Genomic DNA, 23,884 nt, shown 5'->3' with positions numbered 1-23,884 from the left:
TGATTCAGAATGTGAAGGAACCAAATAGAGGGAAGAATATTCTGGATGTGGTGCTGGTAAAACCAGATAAGCTCTATGGAGAAACCAAAGTAATAGATGGTATTAGTGATCACAAAGCTGTTTTTGTTATAGTTGAATGTGAAAAAAGGATGGTATTAAAGTTAGGACAATTAGGCAATACCATATGGCTGATAAAACATGCATGAGGGAGTTTTTAAACAGTAAACATGGTAAAATGGTAAATATAAAAGGACTCTGGGATGGGTTTAAATCAATTGTTGAAGAGTGTGAACATAGGTTTGTGCCTTTAAAGGTGGTAAGGAATGTTAAAGATCCACTATATTATAACAGAGAAGTAAAGAGACTAAGAAGGAGGTGCAGGTTGGAAAGAAATAGAGTGGCTGTGGAACTGAGGAGAAATTGAAGGAACTTACTAGGAAATTGAATCTGCCAAAGGAGTCAGCTAAGGATAACATGATGGCAAGCATAATTGGCAGTCATGCAAATTTTAGTGAAAAATAGAAGGGTATGTATAGGTTTTTAAGGAAGAAACAGGTTCCAAGAAGGACATTCCAGGAATAATTAATGAACAAGGGGAGTGTGTATGTGAAGATCTTCAAAAGGCATGAGTATTCAGTCAGCAGCATATAAAGATTGTTGGTTACAAGGATAATGTCCAGATTGGGGATGTGAGTAACACTAAAGAAGTATTAAAATTTACCTATGATAACAATGACATTTACAGTAAGATACAAAAGTTGAAAACTAGAAAAGCAGCTGGAATTGATAAGATTTCTGGGGATATGTTAAAGACAAAAGGTTGGGATATATTAACATATCTGAAATACTTATTTGATTGTTGTTTGGTTGAAAGAGCTATACCAAATGAATGGAGAGTTGCTATAGTAGCCTCTGTGTATGAAAGAAGGGGTCATAGACATAAAGCTGAAAATTACAGGCCATTCAGTTTGACATACATTGCACATAGTTTTGGGAAAACATTCTTTCTGATTATATTAGACAATGTTTGCAAAATTAATAACTGGTTTGATAGAAGGCAGTTTGGGTTTAGGAAAGGTTATTCCACTGAAGCTCAACTTGGAGGATTCCAGCAATGTATAGCAGATATTATGGATTCAGGAGGTCAAATGGACTGTATCGCAATTGACCTATCGAAGGCATTTAATAGGGTAGATCATGGGAGACTACTGGCAAAAATGAGTGTAATTGGACTTGACAAAAAAGTGACTGAATGGGTGGCTATGTTTTTAGAAAGTAGAAATCAGAGAATTAGAGAAGGTGAAGCTTTATCTGTCCCTGTAATAATTAAGAGGGGAATCTTCAAGGCAGTATTATTGGACCTTTATGTTTTCTTATATAAACCAATGATATGTGTAAAAAAGTGGAATCAGAGATTAGGCTTTTTGCAGATGATGTTATTCTGTATAGAGTAATAAAAATGTTACAAGTTTGTGAACAACTGAAAAATGACCTCGATAATGTTGTGAGATGGACAGTAGGCAATGGTATGGTGATAAACAGGGTTAAACGTCAGATTGTGAGTTTTACAAATAGGAAAAGTCCTCTCAGTTTTAATTGCTGTTTTGATGGGTTGAATGTACCCTTTGAGGATCATTTTAAGTTCTTAAGTCTTAATATAAGGAAAGATCTTCATTGGGGTAATCACATAAATATGATTGTAAAGAAAGGGTTCAGATCTCTGCACATGGTTATGAGGGAAGTTAGGGGTTGTAGTAAGGATGTTAAGGAAAGGGCATATATGTCTCTGGTAAGACCCCAACTAGAGTATGGTTCCAGTGTATGGGACCCTCACCAGGATTACCTGATTCATGAACTGGAAAAAATTCGAAGAAAAGCAGCTCAATTTTTTCTGGGTGATTTCCGGAAAAAGAGTAGCGTTACAAAAAGTTTGCAAAGTTTGGGCTGGAAAGACTTGGGAGAAAGGATGTCAGCTGCTCGGCTAAGTGGTATGTAAAATTCTAAATTCCCATGGAGGGAATTAGATATTTTTCACCAATAGAGCATGTCATAAACATATCAGATGTAAGGCTTTTCAGGTGTTTGCTCTATTAACCAGCGTTTCGTCTTAGGTCTGACACTAGACTCGTCAGAGTGGGATGTGTTAGACCCTACCCACTGACGCTGGGTGTATGCAGGTGAGCTTATCAGAAGCCTATATATGAGGTACAGCCTGATAACTGGATACGGGAGATAAATCTCCACAAAGGAATTATTGCCCGCCTAGCAATTCCGAATGGAAAATTCTAAATTCCCATGGAGGGAATTCGATATTTTTCACCAATAGAGCATGTCATAAACAGATCAGATATAAGGCTTTTCAGGCGTTTGCTCTTTTAACCAGTATTTCGTCTTAGGTCTGACACTAGACTCGTCAGAGTGGGATGTGTCAGACCCTACCCACTGATGCTGGGTGTATGCAGGTGAGCTTATCAGAAGCCTATATATGAGGCACAGTCTGATAACTGCATAGGGGAGATAAATCTCCACAAAGGAATTATTGCCCGCCTAGCAATTCCGAATGGAAAATTCTAAATTCCCATGGAGGGAGATATTTTTCACCAATAGAGCATGTCATAAACATATCAGATGTAAGGCTTTTTCAGGCGTTTGCTCTATTAACCAGCGTTTCGTCTTAGGTCTGACACTAGACTCATCAGAGTGGGATGTGTCAGACCCTACCCACTGACGCTGGGTGTATGCAGGTGAGCTTATCAGAAGCCTATATATGAGGCACAGTCTGATAACTGCATACGGGAGATAAATCTGCCTGCCTAGCAATTCCGAATGGAGAATTCTAAATTCCCATGGAGGGAATTAGATATTTTTCACCAATAGAGCATGTCATAAACATATCAGGAGTATGCAGGTGAGCTTATCAGAAGCCTATACATGAGGCACAGTCTGATAACTGCATACGGGAGATAAATCTACACAAAGGAATTATTGCCCGCCTAGCAATTCCGAATGGAAAATTCTAAATTCCCATGGAGGGAATTAGATATTTTTCACCAATAGAGTCTAGTGTCAGACCTAAGAAGAAACGCTGGTTAATAGAGCAAACGCCTGAAAAGCCTTACATCTGATATGTTTAAGTGGTATGTTCCGAGCTGTCAGTGGAGAGATGGCCTGGAATGACATCAGTAGACGAATAGGTTTGAGTGGTGTCTTTCAAAGTAGGAAAGGTCCCAATATGAAGGTAAAGGTGGTATTCAAGAGGACGAAGATGTTCAATTGATTTCCAATTTCTTTGGAGTTATTGGAGGAAAGTCTTGGAAAACAACATATGTAGGGAACGTGCCACCTGGGCGACTGCCCTAAATGCAGATCTGTTGTGACTAATTGATTGAATAGGAACAGTAGGCTGCAGGAGTGGAGTTGCCACCGCTATGTTGCTTCATTGCTAAAGGTCTGGCAGTCTTTCAATTATTGCTATATTATGTGTGTTATTGCTAATGTATTTATAACAATTTGCACAGTAAATACATTAAATAATATATGTGTTTTACATTTTCCTCATTATTTTGTAATGAAAGAATCCCCCATGGACAATTTTAGTGGGGAGGAACCTTTGAGTTAAAATCGTCAGTGGACGGTGGAGGGGGAAACTCTCCCTTCCGCCCCACCTCCCTGCAATTTTACACCCAGAATAGTACTCAACCAAATAACTGCATGTGCCTTAGGAGTGTGATATTCAGTTACAGTTGTTAAATTATGATGATCAAACAACACAAATTTATACATTTAATAAATATATTAATATACAGCTTACCTTCTGATCAGATAAAGGAACATTTGGACTTCCCACTCCTCTTGAATTCTGAAAAATATATATTAGCAGGTTAATGAGTATGTTTGAGCGTCACTTCATAAAGGAGATGCTCAATAACAGTGAGTTTTTAATACAAATCATCTTACAGGATATGGATGGAATGTATAACTCTCTAGATCATTTCAGAGATATGTTGCCATTCCCAACACTCAGGGGTGGCCGTACCTTAGCACACTGCCTATTGGAAAAATAAATTAGTTTAAAAATATTATCTACAATCAAATGCAGTGCATTGAAAAAGACGTCAGCCAAAGAATACGAAATTATTCAACTCCCCTCACAACCAGTTAATTACTGGTGCGCTCCACGCTGGGTGCTGTGCGATCACAGCTCAGCGGGCTTTTAGCCAGAAACCAGAAACTCTGCCTTTTGTGCATGCATGCTGAGCCTTTCTGATACAAAGAGAATGTGTTCCGACAGGCTGTGGAAACAACAGCCAAGACATCACTTCACAGCGATTCTTTGTTCGACCACAGAGAGGCAGCACTAGTCACACTTGCATTATGATCGATATGAGAACGTGGCAGCTGACACCCTCTTGACTCAGCAGTAGTATTTAAGAGGGAACCGCTTGAAGCAAATGGGAAAACAAAATACTGTAGAGCTGTTCCTGCCAGGTCTTTTAATACCAAAGAGGATAGAATACTACCAACTTGCCTATTCCATACCCACATTTGTAAATCGATGAAATATAAAAATTGTACTTTTTATGTTTTCAAAAAAAAGGACATGATATTGTGATTTTCTTTAATTAAAATTGACTGTTTTATGAATGTCATTATAAAAACATAACATGTAATTTTGCATTATGACGTTGCTGGTTTTATTTCAATGTTGTTGATAACATTGGGAAGTTCTGTTCTTGTGCGCTCACACCAAGTGTTTGAGTTCATAAATATTTTGCCATTCTAGGTGTTATTGTGTGTTTTATTATATAGTTTTCTAATTTTTATGAGGAATTTGTATATGTGTTGGTTTTTTGTGTGCGTTTGTCCAGTGTGGAAAACTCAGTTGGAAGCCTCTTGAAAACTGCATACCAGTATGTTTCTAAATATTTTTTATTTTTTTGGAGTGGGGATCGGTTACAGCACACAACTGATTTTCTGTACCAGCCGCCACTGCCAACACTACTAGAAATGTAAGACTAAGGCATACAGATAGGCCAGGAAATACTTTTGGTACAGTACTTATAAACCACATACCTCAAGACACTACTATTTTACAACCCACAGAGTATCATCAAATAATGTACAGATATTATTGCATCAGGATTGAGTCTACCAGTATTCATTACATACTTTGATGCCAATTCAGTTTGTAACTTTGTGAATCCTTCCAACACTAATTGAAGCATAGGTAAGAAACTTGATATTCACAAATACTGTCTACTGATATGCACAAAATCTTGCACCAACTCCCATTCCAACTGTATCCTTAAAAAATAAAATACATACTAGCAGGTTAATAAGAATTAGATTTCACCTAATAAAAAATGTTTGCAATGAATTTATTCCAATTTGGCAACTTGGCTTAGAGTCGCCATAATGATACAAAATGTTGATGATCACAATTTTGTATTGTTTAAAATAATAGGCCTTTCCAACTTACCCAAGAATTCACAGTAGTACAAAGCAAGTGATCCAAAAGCTACTGAGAAATTTCCTCTCCTACAGCTTTCTGATCTACTCCCATAACATATACAATTTGCTGTTGTAATTCATAAACAATGTTTACAGATATGCAAAAAATCTTGCATGTCAAGAAGAATGTCTTAAAATACTGACATATTCTGCACAGATACTGGTGTTTGGATGATGTATGCATGGGAGGTTAGAACTTTCAGCCTTCATGAAAGGTTAAGCCACTTGTGTTTTAATTGATGCTCTTTTGGAGGTCAAAGGGGTAGTATGAGTTCCTGTGGGTTCACTTCTTGATGATGGAAGTATACTAATAAAACACCGGAAATGCCATTTATTCCTATCAGGAACCACATTGTAACACACAAATGCACCTCTTTCTCACTCATCCTGATAACAATCAGGGTAGCGACTAGAGAAGCAGGCATGCAACATAGAGCATGCCTTCACATTCAAGCCAAATGTGCACTGTGTCAAAGTATGTAGTGCCTGTCTAATTCATATCCGATCTACCTTCATCTTGTAATGTGATGGTGGGGTAGTAGATAAATACACACAAGGTTGGTAGCTTCTACTCTGAGATTTAATGTTTATCACTAATATCTAAATACCGTACACACAACACATTATTACATTACTTAATGCTCTCTCTGGGGTTGAAGGGGTAGTATGTGGTCCTTTGGGTTCAACTTCTTGCTGGTGGAAGTGTACTAATAAAACACAGGAAATGCCATTTATTCTTACCAAGTCCAATACATGCACGTCCATACCGTGGCCACTGGGTAACGGGTACACTGCGTTAACACAGCTAAGTCATGTAAGGGTGTAAGAGTGAGTTCCTGATGCTATAAAATGGGGACCCACCTGCTAAGGGGGACAATCCCGAAAGGAAACATAGGCCCTTTAGGATTGCTGGGGGTTTGCGTTGGGATGACAACCCAATCTGTAAAAAACACTCATTATGAAATCTGTCAAAGAAATAGCCGGCCTGACTTTTCTATGACAACCTTGCAAACATGTAAAGTACTTGAGGATTGGTTCATGGAATGTTTTAACTCTTTACCAAGGTGGAAACCTTAGAAAGTTCCTCGATCAGCTGGATGAGTATCGACTAGATATCACTGCTATTCAAGAACTGAGATGGATTGGTGAAGGAGTGATACAGAGAAAGAATCACATGGTATTTTATAGTTGCCACATGAAGAATCATATGCTTGGTACAGGTATTATTATCAATAAGCGGTAGATAAAACATGTTATCGTGAATTTTCAGGCAAAATCAAGTAGATTGTGCAGATATAGAATTAGAGGGAAGTTCTTCAATTACAGTCTTATCTGTGCACATTCTCCAACTGAAGGGAAGTTAGACAAAGATAAAGATTAATTTTAAGATGAATTAGATTAAATTTATAATGAGTGTCCAAGAGCAGACTGTGAAATAACCTTTGGGGATATGAATGTAAAGATAGGAAAGGAAGACGAATGCAGACCTTGGATTGGAAAATACAGCTTGCATGATATTTCTAATAATAATGGAATCACGCTTATACATTTGCATCCTCGATAAACATGGTAGTGGGAAGTACAACTTTTAATTACAAGGACATACACAAAATGACATAGAAGTCTCCAGATGGAAGTACTTTTAACCAAATTGACCACCTCCTAATAGATGCAAGACACTTCTCTAACTTAATGGATAATAGAAGTTATAGGGGGCCAATTTTGACTCTGACCACTACCTTGTGGTAGCAACTATTAGAAGACGGATATCTAATGCAAGAAAGGTACATGGATCCAATGAAAGAAAGTTCAACAGTGCTCAGCTGAAGGAGCCTGAAACTTTCTTAATGACGCCTTGACTGATTTGTCTAATAGTGAGAGTATTGATGAAATCTGGAAGAATCTTAAAGACGCACTATTAAAAACTGCAAATGAAGTTTTAGAAAGGGAAGAGAAAGGTTGGCACAACAATTGGTTTGATGAAGATTTTGCATAAGCAACAACCTTTAAAATTATAGCATACAAGAGATTGCAACAGAGGAACCACACCCGAAAAGCTGTGGAAGAGTATAGAACTTCCAGAAGAGAAGAACAGAGATTACACAAGAAGAAAAAGTGACAGTATGAGAGCAAAAAAATTGGAAGAAATGGAAGGGTTGAATGGGGTGAATGATGTAAGACCTTCCTATCAGAAGTTGAATGAAAGTCATAAGGGTTTCCAGCCTAGAACAAATTTGTGTACAGATAAAGATGGCATAAAATTGGGCAGGGCAGTGAGGAAGCAATACTAGAAAGATGGGCCCAATATTTTTATGAACTGTTGAATAAAAGTCCAGCTGATGACCAAGAAACCTTACCTCCTGTAAATACAAGAAAATCAGAATTAGAAGTAAGATACCTACTACTGAGGAAGTTGAGCTTGCCAAAAAGAAGTTAAAGAAAAACAAAGCCCCAGGAATGGATTTAATACAATCAGAGCTTGTGAAAAAAGTTGGAAGAGAATTTATTAAACACTTTCTCAAACTTGTGGCCAAGATATGGGAAGCTGACACAATCCCTGATGAATGGAACGTAAGTTTCATCTGCTCTATACATAAGATAGGTGATATCATGATGTGTTCTATCTATAGAGGTATCTGCCTATTATCCATTGCTTATAAAAATATTTTCCAATATTCTCTTTAGCAGATTGGTGCTATACGTGGAAAATGCTGTTGGTGACTATCAATGTGGATTTCGCCAAGGAAGGTCTACTGTCGATCAGATCTTCTGAATCCACCAGATACCGTACTTGAAAAATGTAAAGAATTTGGAATTGATACACACCATCTCCTCATTGGCTTCAGATCAGCCTATGACTGCATTGATAGAAGTAATATTTATGTAGCAATGGAAGAGTTTGTGATCCCTAAGAAATTGATCGCCCTTGTGAAGGTCACAACGGAAAATACTCAGAATCAAATTAAGATCCAGAATACGTTATTAAGTGCTATAACGACAAAGAATGGAGTTAGGCAAGGTGATTCATTATCATGTCTTTTGTCCAATATAGCTTTGGAGAAAGCTGTTACAGATGCAAGTATAAATACAAGGGGAATCATCTTATATAAATCAGTTCAAATTTTTGGCATATGCAGATGATATAGATTTAATCGCAAGAAGACCACAAGCATTGAGAGAAGCTTTCACAAGCCTCAAAACAGCAGCAAGAAAGATAAATTTACAGACTATTGACGAAAAAACTAAGCACATGCCCGTAACCAAGAAAGACTTCCCTAGTGGTTCTATATTCATAGAAATTGGCTCATATAAGTTTGATGTTGTGTGTAGCTTTACCTACCTTGTTAGCTCTGAAATCCAAAAACATAATATACTGTCTGCTAACAGGTGCCTTGCATTGCCATGGAGAAGAATGATGCTTTAGATCAGTTGCCGGCATCACTTGTTGCGATACACAGTTTTTGATTCATCCAAAAGGTGACAGTAATAGGCTGAATTAATTGTCCATTTTTCATGAAGAAAATCCACTAGCAAAACTCCTGCAGAGTCCTAGAAAATGGTTGCAAGCACCTTTCCAACAGATGGGCATGTTTTTGTCTAAACCGGACCTGCTTTGTCTCCTTGTCGCATTCCACACTTGCTTGCTTTGACTCTGGGGTGTAATGATGCACCCTAGTCTCATGACAAGTCACAATATGATGCAAGAAGTCCTCTCCTTCCTCCTCCTCTTCATATCTATGAAGGAATCTCTGACAAACTTCATGGTGTAAAGTTTTTGCTAGTGGTTGAGGAACCCACCTGGCAGACAATTTTCTGAAATGGAGTTAATCTTGGATGATGGTTTAAACACTTCCGTGACTTATTCCTATGGCTAAAACAATTTGCAAAACTTTTATTCACCGACATTCACCAATAATGTCATGAATGCTATTAATGTTGTCTGCAGTGATGCTTGTCCATGGTCTCCTTTCATGAGGTTCATTTCCCACAGCTTCTCTACCTGCCACAAATTTTTTAGCCCACTCATACACTTGGGTCTACAAAAGTGTTTCTTCCCCAAACTGTGCGTGGAGCCATCTAAAATTTTTGGAAGGTTCGGTTCCCTTTTTGCGAGAAATTTGATAATGATATACACTGACTGACAGAGCAAATGCAACACCAAGAAGGAGTGGTTCGAAACGGATGAAAGTTGGGGAAAAAACAGAGACGGAACGGACGAATAATTGATGTTTATTTCAAACCGATATGCAGGTTACACAATGCGCACGGCATCGACTCAGTAGGATGTAGGACCACCGCGAGCGGCGATGCACGCAGAAACACGTCGAGGTACAGAGTCAATAAGAGTGCGGATGGTGTCCTGAGGGATGGTTCTCCATTCTCTGTCAACCATTTGCCACAGTTGGTCGTCCGTACGAGGCTGGGGCAGAGTTTGCAAACGGCGTCCAATGAGATCCCACACGTGTTCGATTGGTGAGAGATCCGGAGAGTACGCTGGCCACGGAAGCATCTGTACACCTCGTAGAGCCTGTTGGGAGATGCGAGCAGTGTGTGGGCGGGCATTATCCTGCTGAAACAGAGCATTGGGCAGCCCCTGAAGGTACGGGAGTGCCACCGGCCGCAGCACATGCTGCACGTAGCGGTGGGCATTTAACGTGCCTTGAATACGCACTAGAGGTGACGTGGAATCATACGCAATAGCGCCCCAAACCATGATGCCGCGTTGTCTAGCGGTAGGGCGCTCCACAGTTACTGCCGGATTTGACCTTTCTCCACGCCGACGCCACACTCGTCTGCGGTGACTATCACTGAGAGAACAGAAGCGTGACTCATCGGAGAACACGACGTTCCACCATTCCCTCATCCAAGTCGCTCTAGCCCGGCACCATGCCAGGCGTGCACGTCTATGCTGTGGAGTCAATGGTAGTCTTCTGAGCGGACGCCGGGAGTGCAGGCCTCCTTCAACCAATCGACGGGAAATTGTTCTGGTCGATATTGGAACTGCCAGGGTGTCTTGCACATGCTGAAGAATGGCGGTTGACGTCGCATGCGGGGCTGCCACCGCTTGGCGGCGGATGCGCCGATCCTCGCGTGCTAACGTCACTCGGGCTGCGCCTGGACCCCTCGCACGTGCCACATGTCCCTTCGCCAACCATCTTCGCCACAGGCGCTGCACCGTGGACACATCCCTATGGGTATCGGCTGCGATTTGACGAAGCGACCAACCTGCCCTTCTCAGCCCGATCACCATACCCCTCGTAAAGTCGTCTGTCTGCTGGAAATGCCTCCGTTGACGGCGGCCTGGCATTCTTAGCTATACACGTGTCCTGTGGCACACGACAACACATTCTACAATGACTGCCGGCTGAGAAATCACGGTACGAAGTGGGCCATTCGCCAACGCCGTGTCCCATTTATCGTTCGCTACGTGCGCAGCACAGCGGCGCATTTCACATCATGAGCATACCTCAGCTACGTCAGTCTACCCTGCAATTGGCATAAAGTTCTGACCACTCCTTCTTGGTGTTGCATTTGCTCTGTCAGTCAGTGTATTACGCAACAGATGTGTGCACCTCTTGTTTACTCATGGTGTACTGAAGCAGCCCAGACATACACCATTGTTCGCGTGCGCAAACCCCTTCTCCAGACACCCGTACAAACATCCTGGCAAAGCCCCACCTCAGAATTATCATTAACAGCAGCGATACATTCAAACCACCTTGGTATTTATTACCCAGTTATAATACTGTGTAATGGGTCCTTACCATTCCATACCACCTTTAAGAGTATATAACTCTTTTCACACACCTCAACATTTGCTCTGAACCCATCCTATAGGCTGTTTACAGCTATATGGGAAACTATAAGGAAAGGAATGTGATTGTAGCCGGTGTTCTCAATTTACCAAATGTCAATTGGGAAGGTAATGCGAATGACAGGATGCATGAGTTAGCTGGAAAACTTATAATGTCCAATAATGGACCAACTATATTGATATGATAAATTTACTCATTCGGAACAAATATTACATGTTCCCTATGGGAATCAATATCTTTATCTTCTGATGGCCTGGCAGGCATCAATTTTTGAAACTGAGATAAAGTCTTTGATAGTGCTTGGCACTGCCAGTGGCTCCAAGTAGCCTACGCAGTGGCCTCCATGGTATGCACTAGCCATGCATCTTGGTGAGTGTGCTATTTACCAAATGATGAGCCCAAAACACACTGGGGGGAAACGCTGGCAACCAGGAATAAGTTAGCTGGAAAATTTATAATGTCCAATAACGGACCAACTATATTGGTATTATAAATGTACTAATTTGGAACAAATATTACCGGTTCCCTATGGGAATTAATATCTTTATCATCCGATGGCCAGGCAGGCATCAATTTTTGAAAATGAGACAAAGTCTCTCGTAGTGCATGGCAGTGCCGGTGGCTCCAAGTAGCCTACGCAGTGACCTCCATGGTATGCACTAGCCATGCGTTTTGGTGAGTGTGCTGTTTACCAACTGATCAGCCCAACTTAGCACACTGGGGTGAATCACTGGCAAGCAGGAATTAGTTAGCTGGAAAATTTATAATGTCCAATAATGGACCAACTACTGTATATTGGTATTATAAGTGGTATGTTCCGAGCTGTCAGTGGAGAGATGGTGCGGAATGACATCAACAGATGAATAATTTTGAGTGGTGTCTTTAAAAGTTGGAAAGATCACAATATGAAGTTAAAGTTGGAATTCAAGAGGACAAATTTGGGCAAAAATTTGTTTATAGGAAGGGAAGTTAGGGATTGGAATAACTTACCAAGGGCGATTTTCAATTAATTTCTAATTTCTTTGTAAATATTTAAGAAAGGGCTAGCTAAACAACAGATAGGGAATCTGCCCTAAATGCAGATCAGGATTTGATTGATTGATTGATTGATTGATTGATTGATTGATTGATTGATTGATTGATTGATTGATTGATTGATTGATTGATTGATTGATTGATTGATTGATTGATTGATTGATTGATTGATTACTGTGTCCAGCTATGGAGGGAAGATCCAGTACCACGATGAAATGCCATGGAAATTAGCAGCTGAGGTCAAGAGTCTAGACCATGTGGCTCCGGACAGGCCACCCTGGGATCACATCAAGTGTGAGGTTGCCAAAACCTTCATTGATAGGTTCTGCGACATCAAGATCCATCAAGGGATGATGCTTGGCTGCGAGTACAACCTCAAGTGGGCACTGACAATGGTCCCAAGGATGGAGGCAGGGAAGCAGTGATGGTGATGGAACAACTGGAGGAACTCCCACAAGGAGACTTGTGCTAGTGGAGCCCAAACTGATGACCACCAAACAAGAATTCTAGCTGGCCTGGATGCTCGACCCGCCATGAAGCTGCATGCCTTTACAAACAGCAAATTTGACACCATGGAGGACATCCGGCAGAACTGGGCTCAGGACCAGTGAGCCAGTCACATGCATTGTGCTGGTATAGGCAATGACATGGAGGCCCTGGAAGCAGACGGAGGAGCAAATGAGGGTAATTTTACCGGAGCTTTGGCAATCATACGTGTACCCATGAGCAGCCATCACCAGGACCAAGGACATAACCCACCAAACAGAATGGTCACCTCCATGGGAAGATGATGGCCACTGAACAGAATTGTCTGGCAAAAAATTATGGAGCAACTTGGTGCAAATTGCCTTATGCACGGGGCAATGTGACAGGATCTACCATTTTGTTATAAGACCTCGGGAAGGGGCAACATTTGATAACTCCACCTGAGACCATCAATGTCACTTCTTGATATTGGCCCTGTCCCCCAAGCATGCCAATCGGGAACAAGGCAGACATGCAAGGCCAGCTCCTCTCTGTCATCACTCTATGCTATCACTAAAGGCCTCCCAGGGATGCGAGAAATACCTAGGAGATGAATCGAGATCATTCCAAATATAGAGGACTCTGGAGACTTCTTTCTGGAATTACTTCAAGGAGCTGGCCTCCCTATTAAAGTGAGCCAGATGAGTTCAGTTCAATTCAGTCAGTGGACAGTGATGGCTGTGTGCTGACAGTGCTGTGTGGGTCTACCAATAGCAAGTGGGTTTCAGTGCAGTTGAACAGTGCAATGCAGTAAGCAGTGGCGGTGGGCTCTCAGGAGTACATGAGCACTGAACACCCAGTTTTAATACATCTTTAAGCATTCATGGATAATTTAAAACTTCCCTTTCTTTCGAACTGATTTCGACAATCGATCAAAAGCATTCGACTTATATCGAAGCTCCTTTGCACCGACAGTTGTTCGTTTTGACTGACAGTGCAGCGAGCACACTGGACAATGCGCTATTGTGCTGAAGACTATACGCACGCGCAAAGCAAATGACATCATGGTTTATGTACTGATATTCCCATTAGCGAGGAGCACGGTAAGGTATGTGTTACAATTGACCACAAGGGTCCGCCACCTCCCTTATTACAGTTAGCCACAGCCTCGCAGGAGCTACTATTGCTAGTAATTCTGAATAGGCATTATTTTCTAGCTCATTGTGAGCAGGTGTTCGTAATCGCGGGAAGAAGTTTGCTTTACCTTGTGATTGGAAAATCTTTTCAAGTGAAATTTATTTGAGCGTTGTGTTTTGCTTCTCTGTTTGTATTGTTTGTAACTACGGTATTCCTTGTGTAAGAGCAAATGAATTCAGTTCAGGTAATTTTAACCAGCGAAATATTAACCTATCAGGATGTTAGAAATTAAAAGACTTGGACCGGACAGACCAGATTTGATTATCGAAAAAGTTACAAAAACTGACAAACGCAAGTATGGGCGTACGTTTAAGAGAGAAGTGTATGAAACACGCAAGTGGCTCTGTGGATGTACATCTAGGAATGAGCTTTTTTGTTTGCCCTGTTTATTGTTCAACAAAGAAAGAAGTGTACGGAATTCAGCTGGGTGCACAGACCTTGCTCATTTGAGTGTAAAAATTAACAAAAATGAAAATTCTCATATGTCCGCCTCTGTGGTGTAGTGGTTAGTGTGATTAGCTGCCACCCCCGAAGGCCCATGTTCGATTCTCAGCTCTGCCACGAAATTTGAAAAGTGGTACGAGAGCTGGAACGTGGTCTACTCGGCCTCGGGAGGTCAACTGAGTAGAGGTGGGTTCGATTCCCAAACTTAACTTAAGGCCACGGCCGCTTCTTTCCCTCTTCCTTGTCTATCCCTTCCAATCTTCCCATCCCCCCACAAGGCCCCTGTTCAGCATTATAGGTGAGGCAGCCTGGGCGAGGTACTGGTCATCCTCCCCAGTTGTATCCCCTGACCCAGAGTCTGAAGCTCCAGGACACTGCCCTTGTGGCGGTAGAGTGGGATCCCTTGCTGAGTCCGAGGGAGGGTAAACAGATAAATGAGAAGAAGAATAAGAAAATTATCATGCACAAAAAACGCAAGTATTGAATTCTCTATACTAGTGTTGTCTATAATTTCCAAGATGAGAATAATTAACATGTGATACAGTAGAACCCTGATTAACCGAGATAACGTGGAGACCATTGGGGTCAATTCGGAAACAATTATTTAAAAAATCAATCGTTATATGCGGTACACATTAATTCTACGCTTCTCGTTATACCCAGGTGAACTTCGTGCTATTTGAAAACGAAGAATAGTGCTCGCATCCTTCAATGTTTGCAGTGCAGTAAAGTTATTATGAATTTTACTTTTGTTCCACACTAACACAGCCGGCCCCGTAGTGTAGGAGTAGCGCGCCTGCCTCTTACCCGGATGCCCCGGGTTCGATTCCCGGCCAGGTCAGGGATTATTAGCTGGATTTGAGGGCTGGTTCGAGGTCCACTCAGCCTACGTGATTACAATTCGGGTGCTATCTGATGTTGAGATCGCAGCCTCGGTCTAGAAAGCCAAGGATAACGGCTGAGAGGATTCGTCGTGCTGACCACACGATACCTCATAATCTGCAGGCCACTGGGCTGACCAGCGGTCGCTTGGCAGGCCATAGGGTTTGGTTTTGTTCTACACTAACAGCCAGGTGAACTTCGTGCTATTTAAAAACGAAGAATAGTGCTCGCATCCTTCAATATTCGCAGAGTAGTAAAGTTATTATGAAATTTACTTTTGTTCTACACTAACAGATTAGTCTAGTATAAAATTTACCCTCGGTTACAAGGGTTCTACCATATTATTTGTGATAAAGGAACCGTACAAGGAACTTTTAGTGATGTGATTTAGGTACCTATGTTACTTTTTTGCCGATTTGAGACATGAACACAAATGTTGTTGTGAACCCCTTAAAGATGTTGTCACGAGCCGCTACTGGCATAAGTGCTCTGTCCATGTAACTGAGCCTGTTGTTCGGTTTTGTCTGTTGTTGAGGAGTTAAGTCCCTCATGTCTACCTACTGCGGAGTGAACATTTGAGTTTTTGGTGCAGCGTGAGAGAGGTCTACGAGCGATTGGCAAAAGGCGATGAACAAAGTCTAATGCGAGTGTACAGACAGCACACAAAGTAAAGTAAAGTAAAGAGTGTACAGACAGCACACAAAGTAAAGAGCTGTGAACTAAATGGCTCCAATAGAACACAGCAAGTACCGTACAATTGTGGAACTGCTTTAGACTATAAGTGGCAGCAGTGGAACAGTGTGAATATGTACTGTGTAGCTAGTGTGATTATGCTAATTTGTAAGTGGTGGAGTGAACAAACAGTGTGACTGAGTTAGTCACTGTAGAGAGAGTGCAAACGGGTGTGTAAGAATTTGTTAATTAACACGTTCGCTGCTATTGTTACACTGTTGACATTAAGTGTGAGTGCGTCACGAGTCACTGATGTCTCGTACTGTACTTTGCTGGGGTGCGTCCCAAGGCACATGTGACTCGTCCTACGGAAGTAGGTTTGCGGGCTGCCGGTGGATGATGAAAATATAATATTACTTCGAAATAATTAGATTGACAGTTGCAAGTCATGTCAAGTTTTCACATTCCTCAGCAGGAGGATCCACCAGTGATTGGTTTAGCGGCAATAATTATTTTAGTCCACGAGTCACCCGTGCCTCGCGTAGCAGAGCGTTAACATCCCTTTCTGCATGTTGGTAAAGGTTGATATACATGAGCATAAATGCATTTTTACACAAACAATTCTATATCCTGTAGCTGAGGTAGTTGTTAAACGTACACCTATGCCATAGAACAACATAAATACCACCTGTGACTCGCTGTCGTACTGTTACGCAAAGTTATCATAATAGCAGCATAGGAATAAAATGTGTAATTTTGTCCAGCACCACATTTATGTGCTGTACGAGTCACATGTGACTTGCAAAGCAGGGAAAGTGTTAATAAACATTAGACTTAGAATTTAATGATACCAGTAGTGTGTTTATTTACTACCCCCACCATGTTACAGTATTTTGCATGGGTAAACCACCCAACCGAGAAAAACTTTCGAAGTAACCAACCAGAACATGCACTCCTGGCAAATTAGAACTTAAGTCCTTGTGACTGAAACAGCCTAGCTTTTGTGTATGATTGAATTAAAATTACTATCAAATTACTAATGCTAATAATGTGAATTTTTTATTGTGTTGATAACAATTTGTAATTAAAATGAACACATGAAAGTTGAAAGCTGTAATATTATTACCAATATAAAGCTTCAACCGATCAACAATTCATTTTCAGATTTCTCAAATCAGATCAATAAAAATAAAAATCATCATGATCATATTTCTTGTGTCTGTCATCAGATAATGTTGGGGATTGTGTAACAGCATATTCTCATGTAGGCCTATAATATCTCCATCCAGCAGATTTTCGAGATTCTACAATGCAGCCATGAATCAAATTCTTCTAAACTACTTATATTTTGCTTTTGCAGTGTCTATTCTTTGCATTCATACAAAACTACTAGCCAACTGAAGATCATACAGGTCTTCACAAAGTTAGTAATTGGTTCCTATTAATAGCTAGTTTTCACAGGTAGATTTCAGCTTCTCTTTCTTGTCCAGTATTACTTCTCGTATCATACACATCCTTGGCCAAAGCCATTTCAAGTTGTTTTACTTTTGTTGTTACTGTACTTCCAATTTTTTAAGTTAACCTTTTTTGTATGGCTGGGGAAGGTTGTCTCTTAAAGATAAATTGTTTGGCATGGTGATGTTGACCTGGAAGATATAATGTCGATAAATGGTGATTACCCATGATAGTAGAGCTTGTAGATATTATGCAGTGTGTGTGAGCATGAATAGTGTAATTTTCAAGTATGATTTTTGTGACAGGCCTCCGTGGCTCAGGCAGCAGCGCACCGGCCTCTCACCGCTGGATACCATGGTTCAAATCCCATTTACTCCATGTGAGATTTTGTGCTGGTCAAAGCGGAGGCGAAACAAGTTTTTCTCCGGGTACTCCAGTTTTCAGGGGCTGCCTAGCCAAGGCGGTAAAGGCATGCTTGGTTCGACCGGAAGGACGTGGGTTCGAATCCCTGTCAGGAAGTCGTAAAATTTAAGAAACGAGATTTTCACTTCCGGAGGTGCACATGGCCCTGAGGTTCACTCAGCCTACACCACAAATGAGTACCAGGTATATTCCTGAGGGCAAAGGCGGCCAGGCATAGAGCTAACCACTCTACCCCATCACGTGCCAAGGTTACGGATAGTGGAAGCCTTTACCTTACCTTTACCTCTCCAAGGGCCTTGATGGCCTGTACGGAGATGACTTTGACTTTGACTCCAGTTTTCCCTGTCATCTTTCATTCCAGCAACACTCTCCAATTTCATTTCATCTGTCAGTCATTAATCATTGCCCCAAAGGAGTGCGACAGGCCTCGGCAGCCGGCACAATTCCTATCCTGGCTGCAAGATGGGGGCTTCATTCATTCCATCCCTGACCCAGTCACTGACTGGAAAACAGATTGTAAATTTCCATTCATTCAACTTTTGTGACAATACTACTTCCAATGGTGATTCCCATGTGATATTCAAGCTTTTCTTCTTCACTACCTGCCCTGACAGAGATTGAATAATAAAGAATATACAACACTGCACTGGCACACACCTCTCCTTGGGTTTACTTCACTTGTAAGATGTTATTTATCTTCAGATATGATCCATTCTGCCAGTACATAGCTTTATGCAGTACATAATATTTTCACCAACTGTACACTTCTAGTCTACAGAAGTTCTACCAGAACTAATGTTTTATATTACTGATCGTTTTTTGAATCAAACAAAAGTATTTCCCTGTTCTTCTGCACCTTTCTTTCAGACACTTTGTAATCTTACAATGTACAACGGTCTGTAGTGGTGGTTATAGGGCAGCAGTCCTTCTGTCTCGAGCATCCCATGCATTTTCAATCAGATTTAAGTCCAGGGAATGTGCTGGCCACTCTAAATGCATGATGTCTTCATGCTGTAGATACTGTACTTGTACATCAGGCCAGCCCTCTATGAGTGGGTATTATCATTAATCACATGGAACCCAGTTTTATATACATCAAGAAATTTGCACGTACTGTTTCAGGATGTCATACATATAGACTACACCTATCACAGTGCTCCTAGGAAACACATGCAGTAGTACGCATGCTATTAACATGACACCTTCCCAGATGAGAATACTGCCACCACCATATCGCATCCTTTCCACAATATTGACAGGTTCATAATGTGTCCCAGAGGCATGCCAGATGATGGTAAAAATCACCCTACAGGCTAAATCATGGCTCGTCCATGATCAGGATACTACCCCACTGTTCCTCAGTCTAATCATGGTGGTCAAGAAACCACATTCGACGAGCCATATGGTGCCATTGTGTGAGGAAGATGCACCTGGAGGGTTGCTGAGAATACAGAGCAACCACTTGAAGCCAGTGGTTCCCTGTCTGGTGAAAAATGTGTGACCCAAATGTTGTTGGGAGGTCTTTAGCAAGTGCAGGTGCTGTGCTGGTTGGACATCTTCAGATATTAACTCACGATAATGATTCTGACTCCAGGTTGTAGCATGTGATCTACCATGCCTGTACTACCATTAAATGTTTCCTTCCTCCTGGAATCTTGTGCACAGCCTTGAAATGATGCTACAGGCATCAATCAACTCCCAGCCCACCCACAATGATTGTTGCTAGCCTCTAATCTGCCGATGATGTGACCATGCTTAACGCTATCCAAATGTGCTTGCTGTGCCAACCTGCTTAATACTGTGTACTGTACACACATAACACACAGTCAGAACCTCTGTATCCAAGACCTCTGGGCATAGAGACCGTTTCTGGTGCACTAACAGGTCTCTTACTGAGCATGGCGTGTTTGTCCCATGTTTCCATGTTGTCCATCCACAGTTTAGTCTGTGCATTATCGCCATGATGCAATGTTTTCTTGTGGATTTTGAAGATCCTTAACTTATGGATGTGAGTGTATGATTCATGTGACACCTTGGGATATGAAATTCAAGTCAAGGTTAATTTAAATGGAAGGTAAAGACCCCCTGAGAGTCCTCCATATACATAAATTGTTTAATATATATGTACTACCACCTTATGCACTTACCCAGAGGTCCAGCTGCTATGTTATGTTATGCCATTAACCCACTTTGTAGTAAAAAATAGATTAGTTGTTCTTCATGAGGCACAGCGAGAGGACATACAACAGGAACAGAGAGATTGAGATAAGTAAACCCATAACTCAACGCTGATTCGCTCAGACTGCAGAGCACTGGCCTACTAAGCCCAAGTTGATGAGATTGATCCTAGCTCAGTCTGGTGATATTTAAATGTGCTCAGAACTCCAGCCTGATGTGCATAGATTTACTGTCACATGAAGGAAACCTTGCAGGGCCAAATTCTGGCACCTTAGCATCCCCAAAACTCGTAAAGGTGGTTAGTGGGAGGCATGGTGGAAGTATAATTGAGGCGGTCCGTTCCAAAACTCGTCTTATCCATCATAAGTGATTTTTCAGGAAAAGCGAAAAACCTGTAATTTTTGTAGTGTAAGTCTCACTTGTTTAAATGTATTACGACGCGTTCAAGTCCAATGTCATAGGGTCGTCTTACTGAAGAATTATAAATATAATTAGTAGAACGTCAATAAATTACATTTGTATTTTGGATAAGACGAGTTTTGGAGCACCCAAAAAATTCAAAATATATTACCTCACACAATTTATTTTAAAACAAGAAAAGTGAAAGGATTGAGAATGTAATGTTGTAATAAAGCTCACCAGAACACTCATGCACCTTTTTGCTATCAGTATAATGATATTCACAAATAAATTAAACACAGCAGTGTGATTTATCAAATTTACATCCTATCCATAGTATTTGGAGAGAATTCTTCCTTTATAGGCTACACTGCACTCACAATAGAAATAACTTGAACAATAAAACATCACTTTGTTGTTAATCAAACTCTCAAATCTGTTCCCTCCTCTTGAGATCCATCACAAAGAACTTCTGTTTCTTCAACAAGATTGTTTTCGTCTACAGACATTGAAGTGAACAGATTCTTATAAAAAGAAAGCAACGCATTCCTATCCCAATCTATTCCAACATGCTTTTCAAGCAAACTTTTTACGTCCTTTACTTTGGCGGGATTCAAGTTTACTCCTGACAGTAATTCAGGTGGCATTAGCATATCTCGCAGGCGTTTTCCCTTTTTCATTACGGATTTTCCTAAACCGATGTCTGAGTTTTAATGAGGTTCTCCCCATAAGGGTGACATTTCCCAGTGAGTCTTTGCTAATAACAAATCGTTTCACTGAAGAAAATTCAAAGTGCCTAGATGCAGGCATTTTCATCATATTTTCAGAAACCATTTTCCAATTGTTCACCGAGCAGTCTCTGCCAAACTTGAAGACTTCAGCATGTTTGCTAAAGATGTCTTCATATTCTGCTGGATTACAGATTATAGGGCATTTCTGTATCTCTCTCTCTCGACTTGAGCCAATACCCTGTCAGAGGGCAGAAATGAGTGGCCTGTCATAGGAAAGACCGATTCAACACTTTCTATATGAGGCGGAGCTGTGTGTGTCAAGAAATATGAGCACATTGCAATCATTGTATAATTGCGGTTCTGTCCTCCGCAGCCATCCGCACGAATTCGTATAGTAGTGAAGTTTGACAAATCAGTTCGTGATAATCGATGGTAAACTGCAGATGACGTTTCATTAGACCCCTTGTCGAATTCATGCTCCATCCATGTGTATGTAAAAACATTCACCTTTGTCAACTTGGCATGTAAGGTACCCCTCACAATGGTAAAATTATAGGTGTACAATTGGCGACTGTAATAGGCAATTTGATCTGGAACTTTTGGATTCATAAGATTCTTTTGGCAGTCAAATGAAAATATTGCTCCCTTTCTTCTTGGAGCTTTTAGAAAAAAAGCTGCAGCCCTTAGTTTGTGTACTCTAAGTTCCAAGATTAAATCATTCTGCAGTGATACGTTCGAACTTTCAAGTTTAATTTTCTCCTTGAGCTCTATGCACTTTGAGCAAGCGTCAGTAACTGGTGTTCCGAATCCTATGTTGTAGCAACGCGTAAAAACTTCACGGAAGAACCACTGCTTCACCCTGAGTTCTTCAGGTTATTTCTTGTTATACATTTTGTAAAGCTTAGCGATGCTTAAATTTCCGGGTAGATACTGTCTGACCGGTGACTTTCCGCGGCAATAGTGACTTTCACAACACTGCAAACTTTCAATGAAACGTTTCACGGAGTGCCTCTTTTCAATGTACTCTGGTTTGATCCTAGCTCCTCCCCTATTTTCTGTTGGAAGTTTCCCTGTCGTGAAGTGATTTCTGGCAATCCTCTGAACCCGATCTTTGCTGACATGCAATACATTCAAGAATGTCTTTTGGCAGACCTGAATGTGAAACTGTTCTGTATTAGCAAGTTTTATATACCTTCCACAACAAGAGCAATATTTTCGGTCATCTTAATACACTCTATTCACAGCACAAAACTGCATGAAAGACTAACACAGTTCAAGAACAACTCAAAGAGTGGAAAGACTGGCATAAAACGCGGGTAAATTGTAGCGTGAGTCACGTGCTGAAATTATCCATTCCTATTGGTTGATTGTATATGGCGAGTTTTGGAACGACAAGCGCCGTGGATAAGGCGAGTTATGGAACAATAGCCTAAGTTTGGTGACATATTTCTATGGGAAAAGGCGAGTTTTGGTGCTTAATTTTGTGATAGAACTATCACAAACATCACCAAGAAGGCAATGCTACCTCTAACTCATTTTTTTTTTTTTTAATGGATAAGACGAGTTTTGGAACGGACCGCCTCAATTGTGAGGTGGTGCGCAGGTACAGTCTTCTCGACCACAGGCTGATCACGTCATGCTTGGTGTTCCAGTCTTGACATGTGACACAGCGTGGAACATTTGAGATGGCTTTCATCTTAATAATATAACTAGACAACATTAGTAAAAACATATTTACTATAATATTGTCCATATATTGTATCCACTGATAATGTTGAAGTAATTGAGAATGCACCATTCTTCTAAATAATATTAACAGTCAATTTAAGAGATATATTATTTTCTTACATTGATAAATTTTGGATTTTTACGATCCAATTTTTTCTGTTAATTGCTTAAGTTTATTTTTCTATTTAAGTCACGCAATCTTATAATCTACGTTCAGGTTCAAGCTAAACAGTGAACAGCCTCATATGGAATATTAATATGAGGCAATTTTTCCATTGTGTTTCATGTTAATTCATTGAATATAAACATATCACTTGATAGCGAAATGCCATGAAAATTATGAAATTCAGCATCCATTGTTGATGCAACTTCCATGAGTTCATTGCAGGGATACAGAAATGTTCCTCCTGAAATAAACTGGAGCCAGACTGGACTGTCATTAATGGGTTCAAGTTCTTGGGATAATGTTTCCAAGTTATCTTTCTCTGAATATGTATGCTACATATCCAGTAATGTATTATAAACCTTCATGATTCATTCCATCTTTCAAATCTGCAAGATCAGATTCATCTAAGAAATCATTGTGCTGTTAGGTCATTTAAAAACAACACAAGTCCATTTACATACTTTCATAATTTGGTTCAACAAATAAACTAGAAAATAGCTTTCCTTCGTGAGGAACATCCGTGATGTAAGGAATATGTTAGCCAAAATTTGCTAATGCACTCTGTGTAAAATCTAAGGCATTTCATAGAGTACAGTATGGGTAACTACTGGCAAAAATGAGTGCAGTTGGACTAGACAAAAGAGTGACCAAATGGGTGGCTATATTTCTAGAAAGTAGATCTCAGAGAATTAGAGTAGGCGAAGCTTTATCTGACCCTGTAATAATTAAGAGGGGAATTTCTCAAGGCAAATGGACCTTTATATTTTCTTATATATCAATGA

This window comes from Anabrus simplex, chromosome 2 (genome assembly GCF_040414725.1).
Source record: "Anabrus simplex isolate iqAnaSimp1 chromosome 2, ASM4041472v1, whole genome shotgun sequence".
NCBI lineage: Eukaryota > Metazoa > Arthropoda > Insecta > Orthoptera > Tettigoniidae > Anabrus > Anabrus simplex.
The sequence above is the reverse complement of the archived record's forward strand: the minus strand, read 5'-3'. Positions refer to the sequence as shown.